The sequence below is a fragment of the Oryctolagus cuniculus genome, chromosome 5, assembly GCF_051225735.1.
Source record: "Oryctolagus cuniculus isolate XC-2025 breed Fujian yellow rabbit chromosome 5, ASM5122573v1, whole genome shotgun sequence".
Taxonomy (NCBI): Eukaryota; Metazoa; Chordata; class Mammalia; order Lagomorpha; family Leporidae; genus Oryctolagus; species Oryctolagus cuniculus.
This window is the reverse complement of record NC_142871.1, coordinates 48,584,339-48,594,922: the sequence shown is the minus strand read 5'-3', so window position 1 is coordinate 48,594,922 and position 10,584 is coordinate 48,584,339.

Genomic DNA, 10,584 nt, shown 5'->3' with positions numbered 1-10,584 from the left:
GATCCTTTCACTTTGTCTCAGATGTCACTGAGCACTGCTTCAGAAAGGTCAAAGTTGTAAATTGCATTGGGACTATGGAGATAAATAAGATACAGAACCTGGCCACAGGAAACTCAAATTATAGAGGAGGAGATCAAGAAGTAAATAATGATAAGCAACATAGTGCCCAAAAGTGCAAAATAAAAATGCCTACAAGGTGTGTAGTTAGCATGGTAATTATTCTCATACCTCCGGGGGAACTGGCGGGACACAGAGAAGTTGAAATCATGCCCTCTGGGTGAGGTAGCTGTACCTCTCACTCTTCGTGGTTGACCTATTCTGTCTCAGTTCCTGGATCTATCCAGTGGGAACTATTCTTATGTAGCTGTTATTATGTATAACGATTCAATATTCCTATTGTGTGCAGCATGTCGGTGCATGGCTTTCAGTAAGAAGAAGATATCTTCATCAAAGACATCCTCCTGTTCACAGTCTAGAGCTGAGCTACAAGGACGTGGTGCACTGTGGCTTAGATGAGCTTGTTTAACTTTCAGGTCATTATACAACTTAATGGTGTCTTTGTTCAAAGATATGATTTCTTTCTGTCTTTTAAATGGACAATCATATATTATAAGTTTGAAGATTTTTTTTCTTAGCTATTTTAATGAAGAAATCAATAATTCATGTAAGACAGTTTACCTTTTTGGATACAAAAAGCAATTTTTTTTACCTACCAGGAATAGAGTCTCTTGAGCTTTTGCTTGTTCTTGTATAGGGACATTAACCAGCAGTGTTTATTTAAAATACCTGGCAAATTTCCTTGAATTCTCATCTTGAATAGACACAGGAGACATAACACAAATGGTTTGTTTTGATACCCTGGCTGTCGACATCTTTAAAATACAGTTCTGAATAGAAAAAATCCCTAGTTTTTTTTTCTAGTGTTAGGTTTTACAATTATTCATCTCTGTAAAGTTCCATGATATAATATCCTCAGATTTTCACTTAGACTTATCTGAATAGCTAGAGGTCACACAAGATCATAAAAAATTTACTACCTTGTTTGTAGTTTTTTGAACATAAAAGAGGCCAGGAGAAATTGTGATACTGACAGGACATCCATGAAAGTTTCATAAAGCTCTGTTTTTTACAAACAATGTTACCTCAAATCATAGGAGATTCTTGGTAAGTACAAAGTGACCATGTCACTCCCTAGTTGAACAATCTGTGCTTCACAAAACCTGATCTCTCTTTCAGACCTTTAGAAATAATGTAACACTTCAGAAGGATGAACTTACCTCCTTTTAGTGTTGAGGTTAGCCATGATTAAGCAATGGGTAGAACAGAACTCCATAAAAAGTTGGTGGTGATTGATGAGTGACATATGTATGTGAGAATTTGGAAAATATAAAGGCAACATAAGCATCATAGGAGAAATGCTAAACCCTAGAAGTTGTTTTCATTATTTTTTGTATCTCATTAATTAGGTTAGCTATTTTTTCTAAGTAAACAGTTCAATCTCAAACATGTATTAAAGATCTGTTATGTTCCTAGAAGCAGGTTAGGTAATTTGAGAATTTAATCACTATAACAAGAACAAACATGTCAGAGGGTAAACAGTCTGTCTGAAATTCTTCCAGAATGTGGTGGGGGAGGGGGTAGAAGTAAGTTCAAAATATACTAACAATAATAAGGACCCATGCCATTGTGACCTATAATATCCTCACAAAAGATTTAGTCCTCAAAGATTTCTACCTTGTTAGTAACAGTGAAAAAAACTAGACATTCACCTACCCAATTTTTTCAAAGTAAATTTTAAGTCAGTTATCAAGATATTAATAATTTTGATTTTATTATGATAAATTAATATTTCTCAAAAGGAGGCTAGACAAGAGAAAATAATTTTAAGCTATGGTAGAGGATTTTAAGTCAGAATTTAAGTGTATCACTTATATGAAATCTCTTTTTTTGATCTTACCATATTTTATTTTTTATAGAAAACTTTTATTTAATAAATATAAATTTCATAAATACAACTTTTGGATTATAGTAGTTCTTTCCCCCATAACCACCCTCTCACCTGCAAACCATCCCATCTCCTACTCCTTTTCCCATCCCACTCTTCATTAAGATTCATTTTTGATTATCTTTATATACAGAAGATCAACTACATACTAAGTAAAGATTTCAATAGTTTGCACCCACACAGACACACAAAGTATAAAGTACTGTTTGAAGATAAATTTTACCATTAATTCTCATAGTACAACACATTAAGGACAGAGGTCCTACATGGGGAGCAATTGCACAGTGACTCCTATAGTTGATTTAACAATTGACACTCTTATTTATGACATTGGTAATCACCAAGGCTCTTGTCATCAGCTGCCAGGGCTATGGAAACCTCCTAAGTTCACAAACTCTGACCTTATTTAGACAAGGTCATAGTCCAAATGGAAGTTCTCTCCTCCCTTCAGAGAAAGGTATCTCCTTTGATGGCCCCTCCTATCCATCAGGATCTCACTCACAGAGATCTCTCATTTAGGTCATTTTTTTGCCACAGTGTCTTGGCTTTCCATGCCTGAGGTACTTTTGTGGGCTTTTTAGTCAAATCCAAATGCCTTAAGGGCTGATTCTGAGGCCAGAGTGCTGTTTAGGGCATTTGTCATTTTATGAGTCTGCTGTGTATCCTGCTTCCCATGTTGGATAATTCTCTCCATTTTAATTCTATCAATTATTATTAGCAGACACTGGTCTTATTTATGTGATGCCTTTGACACTTAATTCTATCTTTATGATCAGTTATGAACTTAAACTGATCGCTTTAACTAGTAAGATGGCATTGGTACCTGCCAACTTAATGGAATTTATAATCCCATGGCAAGTTTTAGCTTTACCCTTAGGGGTAAGTCCAAGTGAGCATGTGCTGAACTGTACAGTTCCTCTCTCTCTTATTCCCACTCTTATTTGTTACAGGGATCAATTTTCAATTGGATTTAAATACCTAAGAATAATTCTGTTTTAAGTAAAGAGTTCAACCAATGGTATTAAGTAGAAAAATAAAATACTAAAAAGAATGAAATAGTAAGCTTATATGATATCTCAATTTTGGATCTGTTCATTGAACAAACATTTAATCAACACTTACTGTATAGTTAGCACTCTAAAAGATTCTGGAGGATGCTGAGCAAAATAAACAAGGACACTTTTCTCCTGGAGCTTACATTCTAATATCAGAGAAAAAGAATAAATAAGTAGACATATTGATGAGCAAAGTTATTTCAGACACCACAATGGCATTCATCTGAGGTAATGCTGAGACTCTTCCTTGGTTTATCATTCTTTTCCACTGGACCACTTTCAATTTTAATTTTTTGGCTAGATAATTCTGCCCCTAAAACTGTAGGTAAGAAAGAAAAAGAGATAACATGAAAATTAAAATGTCATTAATCTGGCTTTAAGAGCAAAAGGAAATGGATACTTGGCTGAAGATTAAGTAAGAAAACAGTGGAGAAATTTTCAACAGTTACAGATTTAGCCAACAGTTATGCCTGGACTGGGACTGTAAACAATTTGTACTTTTAAGTTCTCCAAATTCTGTCATATTCATTAATCACATTTTACAATTAAAGCATTGCCAAATTCATGCCCTTGAAAGTTTTTCTAAGCCTTTTCCCCCTTTCTTTCCCCTCTTATAATTATTTAAATTTGACTGCCGTGCTTTTTGAAGCTTCTATTTTCTATTTCTTTTTCCTTATTCATCTAATTTGGCCCACTGATAAATTTAGTAAAAGCATTTTCCATAAGCTCTTTTAAACTACCTTTTTTTTTTTTTAAGTTTATTTGTTTGCTAGGCAGAGTGACATAGAAATAGATAAAGATAAATGATTGATTGATAGAGCAATAGACAGACAGACAAATAGAAGATCTGCAACAGTCAGGGCTGGGCCAGGCCAAAGCCAGGAGCCAAGAATTCTATGTGCGTCACCCAAGTGGGTGACAGTGACTTACGTACTTGAGCCATCACATGCTGCCTCCTAGGAGCATTAGCAGGGAGCTGGATTATAAGTGGAATAACCAGGACTTGGACCAGGTAATTTTTTTTTCAAGATTTATTTATTTATTTATTTAAGAGGTAGAGTTACAGACAGAGAGAGGGAGAATCAAAGAGAAAGGTCTTCCATCTTTTGGTTCATTCCCCAAATGACTGCAGAGCTGATCTGGTGCCAGGAGCCAGGAGCTTCTTCCAGGTCTTCCTCACAGGTGCAGGGGCCCAAGCACTTAGGCTATCTTCTACTGCTTCCCAGACCATAACAGAGAGCTGGATCAGAAGAGGAGCAGCTAGGACTTGAACCGGCAACCAAATGGGGTGCTGGTGACGTAGATGGCTTTACCTATTATGCCACAGTGCCAGCTCCAAACTAAGTCCTTTGATATGGGATGAGGGTGTCCCAAGCTTCTGCCTGGGACACTGTGCCACAATGCCCACCTCAAAACAGAGTTTTTGATCAAGGGAAGACTCCTTCTCAAAATATTGGCAATCATTTTCCTCATTCCTCTTCTTTGGTCCTATTCTTCCAACTATCTTTTGGACACACTGCACAGCCTCATTTTCTTCAAAAGGCTTACAACATCCCTGCCAGTCAGATGGTAGAAAGTGCTCTTTGGTACTTCACAGGGTCAGAACCATCCCTTTAGGACCTTGAAAATCCAGCTTTTCATCTTCTTTTTTTAAAAAATTTTTTTGACAGGCAGAGTGGACAGTGTGAGAGAGAAACAGAGAGAAAGGTCTTCCTTTTCTGTTGGTTCACCCCCCAAAGGCCGCTGTGGCTGGCGCACCGTGCTGATCCGAAGCCAGGAGTCAGGTGCTTCCCCCTAGTCTCCCATGCGGGTGCAGGGCCCAAGCACTTGGGCCATCCTCTGCTGCACTCCTGGGCCACAGCAGAGAGCTGGCCTGAAAGAGGAGCAACCGGGACAGAACCGGTGCCCCCACTGGGACTAGAACCCAGTGTGCTGGTGCCGCAGGTGGAGGGTTAGCCTACTGAGCAGTGGCGCCAGCCCAGCTTTTCATCTTCTAATGGAATAATGATCTTGTTCTAAGCTCAAAAATTCATGGGCATTTCCTGTCAGTTACAATTCAGGGCCAAAGAGTATTCAGAACAAATGGAGAAACACTCAATTCCTAATAGTTTTGAGAGAAATTGGACCATTAAGTGCAGTATTTCTAGTGAATAAGAAAGCATAATGTGGTAACAGAAATTTAGTGTCATTTTCTGGCAGAAAATTAGGGAGAGAAAGTGTTAAAAATATTTTCAGTATTTTACGAATTAAGATTAATTAATCATGTAGACGTCTATGAATTTATTAACTTACTTTGTATTGTTTATCACAACATAGCATTGGAAATGATCATTTTTTGAAACTTTCTTCCCTTAAGAAAATGTTAATGTCAATTTTTCTTAACATAGTCAGTTATTGGATACATAGTTAAATTAAACATTGTATGTACGATGAAACCAGGAGCCAGGAACTCAATGTGGGTATCCCACCTGGGAGTGAGCCATCACTCACTGTCTTCAAAGGAGCATATTAGCAAGAAACTGAAATTGGGAGAAGAGCTGGAACTTGAGCCCAGGAATGCTAGTAGGAGATGTGGACATCACAAATGGTATCTTTTTTTTTTTTTTTAAAGATTTATTTATTTATTTGAAAGTCAGAGTTACACTGAGAAAGAGAGGCAGAGAGAGAAAGAGAGGTCTCCCATCCGCTGGTTTACTCCCAGCTGGCCACAACAGCTGGAGCTGTGCCGATCTGAAACCAGGAGCCAGGAGTTTCTTCTGGGTCTCCCACCTGGGTGCAGGGGCCCAAGAACTTGGGACATGTTCTATTGCTTTCCAAGGCCATAGCAGAGAGCTGGATTGGAAGTGGAGCAGCCAGGACTCGAACCGGTGCCCATTTGGGATGCCGGCACTGCAGGTGGCAGCTTTACCTGCTACGTCACGGCGCCAGCCCCAATAAGTGGTATTTTTACCACTATGCCTAATAATCACTGCACACATCTCATACTTTTAGAAACCCTAAAGCTGGCCGGCGCCGCGGCTCACTAGGCTAATCCTCCGCCTTGCGGCGCCAGCACACCGGGTTCTAGTCCCAGTTGGGGCACCGGATTCTGTCCCGGTTGCCCCTCTTCCAGGCCAGCTCTCTGCTGTGGCCAGGGAGTGCAGTGGAGGGTGGCCCAAGTGCTTGGGCCCTGAACTCGCATGGGAGACCAGGAGAAGCACCTGGCTCCTGCCATCGGATCAGCGCCGTGCGCCAGCCGCAGCGCGCCAGCTGTGGCGGCCATTGGAGGGTGAACCAACGGCAAAAGGAAGACCTTTCTCTCTGTCTCTCTCTCACTGTCCACTCTGCCTGTCAAAAAAAAAAAAAAAAAAGACCCTAAAGCTGTTTGAAAATGTGAATACTCTAAAAATAATCAAGTTGTGAACTATCCTTGCATGAAATTAAAAAAATGTTTTATATGTAAGACACTCAAAATCATTCATTATAAGATAAATGCAGATAAAGTTAAACTGAGATAAAATTTTTTTACTTATCAGATCTACAAAAATCAACCAGAGGGAAATTGGACCATTAAGTGTAGTATTTCTAGTGAACTGACTAGAGTGTTGAATGCGGAAATTCAAGATCTATGAAAACTGGAAATATAATATATCCCTTGTGCTTAGAATTCAACTTCTGGTTTACCTACAAATACACATGCACAACTGTTATGGGATTATATGTACATACAATGTAGCAGTTAATATGATTCACTACATAGCAAAAATTGGAAATAATCAAAATAGAAACTGATTCAACTATCAATACTCATCTACAGTAAAATGTAATTTAGTCATAAAAAATAATAAGGGTGATCTCTGCAAACTAACATAAAAGATCTCTTGACTGTATTAAGGGGCAGAATAGTTTGCATAAGGTGTCCCTTTTTCCAAACAGGATGAAGAAAATACAGGAATTGATCAGTATAAAAGAGTGGGGAGATGACAGTGAAGACTGTTAAGTTAGTTAAGCACTGGTTTTTGATGATTTGGAACTACTGTGTGGGAGAGAATAGACAACTCAGTGAACAACATATAAGCATGGGAGGAAGACTGACTTTTGTCTTCTTTGTTGAAATTTTGATCATAGAAATATTTTAGATTAAAAAAAAAATAGCGAGTTAACACCCTGGCTTGAAGCGCCGGCATCCCATATGGGCACCGGTTCAAGACCCGGCTGCTCCACTTCCAATCCAGCTCTCTGCTATGGCCTGGGAAAGCAGTGGAAGATGGCCCAAGTCCTTGGGCCTCTACACCCATTTGGGAGACCCGGAAGAAGCTCCTGGCTCCTGGTTTTGGATTGGCACAGCTCCGGGCCGTTGCGGCCAATTGGGGAATGAACCATCGGAGGACTGGGTAGTATGTGGTTTTCCTCAAAGTGTAGAGGATCTAGTTGAATGAAAAATATGTTCTTCCATGTTTACTGTGCACCTTCTGCATCAACTGTCTAAATCTGCTGTACTAAGAACAAACTAAAGAGTCATGGTTTATCTTATAGAGACAAGATCTGACAACAGGATATCATGCTAGCTCAATGCTAGATTTGTTGACATTTGACACAAAACTCTGGAGCTTTATTTAAATGAAATTGTCACTATATTTTAATCTAGCTGATAAAGTTATGTTTAGGGTGGAAATGCTGTCTATGTGGTTAAAATTTCTGGGTCTTTGCTGGGACTTTGTCTTTTAAACTTTGATCTTGTTTGGTAGAAATAAGACAGACTGAGAGAACTAAGAGTGAAGGTTACACACACCAAGTGAGGTAGAATGAGAACTAAGTCTCAAGGTAGATCAATTAAAACAAAAGTGTGCTTTGTGGAAAAAAATATTTGATAGACTGAGTGATTCAGATATTATCCCAACTTTCTACCTTATTGTGTATGAATCTACTTACATAACCTGAGTATATCCTAAGTTTTTCTCAGAAGTATTTAAGTAATATTTTACTTTTCTTTATTGCATTAACATGTGCTTCCTTTATTTACATACTTCAGATTTTTATGAAGGCTGTTGGGACAAACCACTCAACCTCGCTGCCTTTTCTCTCATGAAAATTCTACCTGGAGAAACATTCAGACCACTTCCTCACCAGATACAAAGCTGTCCTATTCCCACACTATGTTTCACAGCGAGTAGCGGTGGAGGATGCAGAAGTGATATTGGTGTTCTTTACAAGTACATGCAAATGTAGAGGTTTAGGTCATGTCTTAGCAAGTAGTCTTGTGCTCTCAGTTTTCCCATTTCTAGTGTTTGCTTTCCTTCCCATCCTACTTCTTCTTATCTAAAGGATATGAAGCACTTATTGATTCCACTTCTGGTAATAAAATTGGAATTTGCAACTAGAAGCTATTAAAGTTCACAAAGATAATTAGGGATTGCAATGGCCTTCTAGGAACTTTGTCAATGAATCCCATTCGGAAGTAAATCTTGTACTAGAATTAAGGCATTACTGTGTTTTGTATATGTTGAGATTTAGAATCACTGAGCTGAAAGGAATTTTGAAATCTAACATATTTTAAAAATTTCTTATCTATTTATTTTCATATTATTTGAAAGGTTGAGAGAGACAGAGAAACAGAGAGATATCTGCTATTCACTGGTTCACTCCCCAATTGCCCACAATGACCAGCATGGGCCATATCAAAGCCAGGAGCATGGAACTCAATCTGGGTGCCCCATGTGAGTGACAGGGAGTCAAGTACCACCTGTTGCCTCCCAGTGTGCACATTAGCAGAAAGCTGGATCAGAAGCAGATCAAGAACTTGAGAAGCTGGTTTGGGTGGAAAACATTCAACACAGCAGTTAGTATACTACCTGGAATGCCCTCGTCTCATACAGGAATACCTGGCTTCATGGTTCAGCTTTGCTTCCAATTTCAGCTTCCTACTAATGCTAACCCTGAGAGGCAACAGGTGATGGCTCAAGTACTTTGGTTCCTGCCAATCATGGTAGAAACTCAGGTTCAGTTTCTGACTCCTGGCTTCAGCCTGGCCCAGCTCCAGCTGTTGCAGGCACCTGGGGATTGAATGAATGGATGGTTGTCTTATTTTGGCAGATTGACCCTGAAATTGTAGTTTGGATCCAAGATTGGAATTTGAGTCAAAGATAGCCATCTGAGTGTTGGCCAATAGAGAGTGAGTGGTATAGTGTGGGATTTATTCTAGAAGACACACTCACATCTGATAATGAGGAAATGATCAAAGGAGATTTTCTCTTCTAGTGAATCTCCTCTAATTATATCCACTCTCTCTCCATGAATCTCAATGTAAGATAGATGTAAATCCCCACACTAAATTACAATGAATTTAATCACCAGAAAACTATTGATTGTATCTATATGTGCACCTGAGTTATTCTAGATAAGAGATGCACAGAGGAGTTGAATCCCAACACCCGAATTCTCTACATGGGATACTGTTCCAGGGCTCAGAGGTCCAGAGGTTTTGAGATTTCCTGGGCTCTTTTTCTTGTTTATTCCTACATCAAAAACTCCTGGCCTGTGACAAGTTGGGTATCTCTTTTTCCTTAACAACATGAAAAGACCCAACACACTATTAAAAATCTAACTGCTTAAAGTGCTGAATGTAGATAAGCTTCGACTTTCCCCTAAGCTATGGTAGGATAGAATATTTTTTTAGCTTCACATGACAAGGGCTAATGATAGTTCTCTTTCTTGACTCATCTTTTGAACATTACCAGGCTGTAACCCCAGATTACAACCTTATTTTACCACATGTTCAAGCACTGTGAAAAAAAATTGCATACGTAAGACAGAAAAAGCCACAGATACGGTTCTGGCTTGTGATGTCCTAGATTTCCCTTAAGTATATTAACTATTCCAAGATAAAGGTCAGCAGAATTGCAGAGAGGAACCACAAAATTACCGAATTTCAGTTCTCATCATGGTGAGATTGAAGCAATGGGAAAAAACAGATATATATGTGCATTATCATTTTGATAGTAGATTTTGTCTCACTTGTTTTCTGAACAGCATGGAATATCATTACCAATCTTTATAATGTTCACTCCATATTCAACCAATATTTTATTTATTAATTAATTATATATGATTAATATTTTATTCTCTATATTGACATTCTGAAGAAGTGAGCATTGTCTTTGGTGTTCCCTGCTGTATCTTTAATACCTTGACACTTCAATACCTGGCACTCATAGGACCAGTGTTGTGGTGCAGACGTTTAAGCCACTGCCTGTCACACCAGTACCCCATATCAGACCACAGATGAGCATCCCAGCTGCTCCACTTTTGATCCAGATCTCTTCTAATGCTCTTGAGAAAGAAGTGCAAGATGGCCCAAGAGCTGGGGCCCCTACTGCCCACATGGGAGACCTGCAAGAAGCCCCTGGCTCCTTGCTTTGGCTTGGCCCAACCCTGGCTGATGTGGTCCTCTGAGAGAGTGAACTAGCAGATGAAAGATCTCTCTCATTCTTTCCCTCTATCCCTGTAACTCTGACTTTCAAATAAATAAATCTTTAAAAAAAAAAG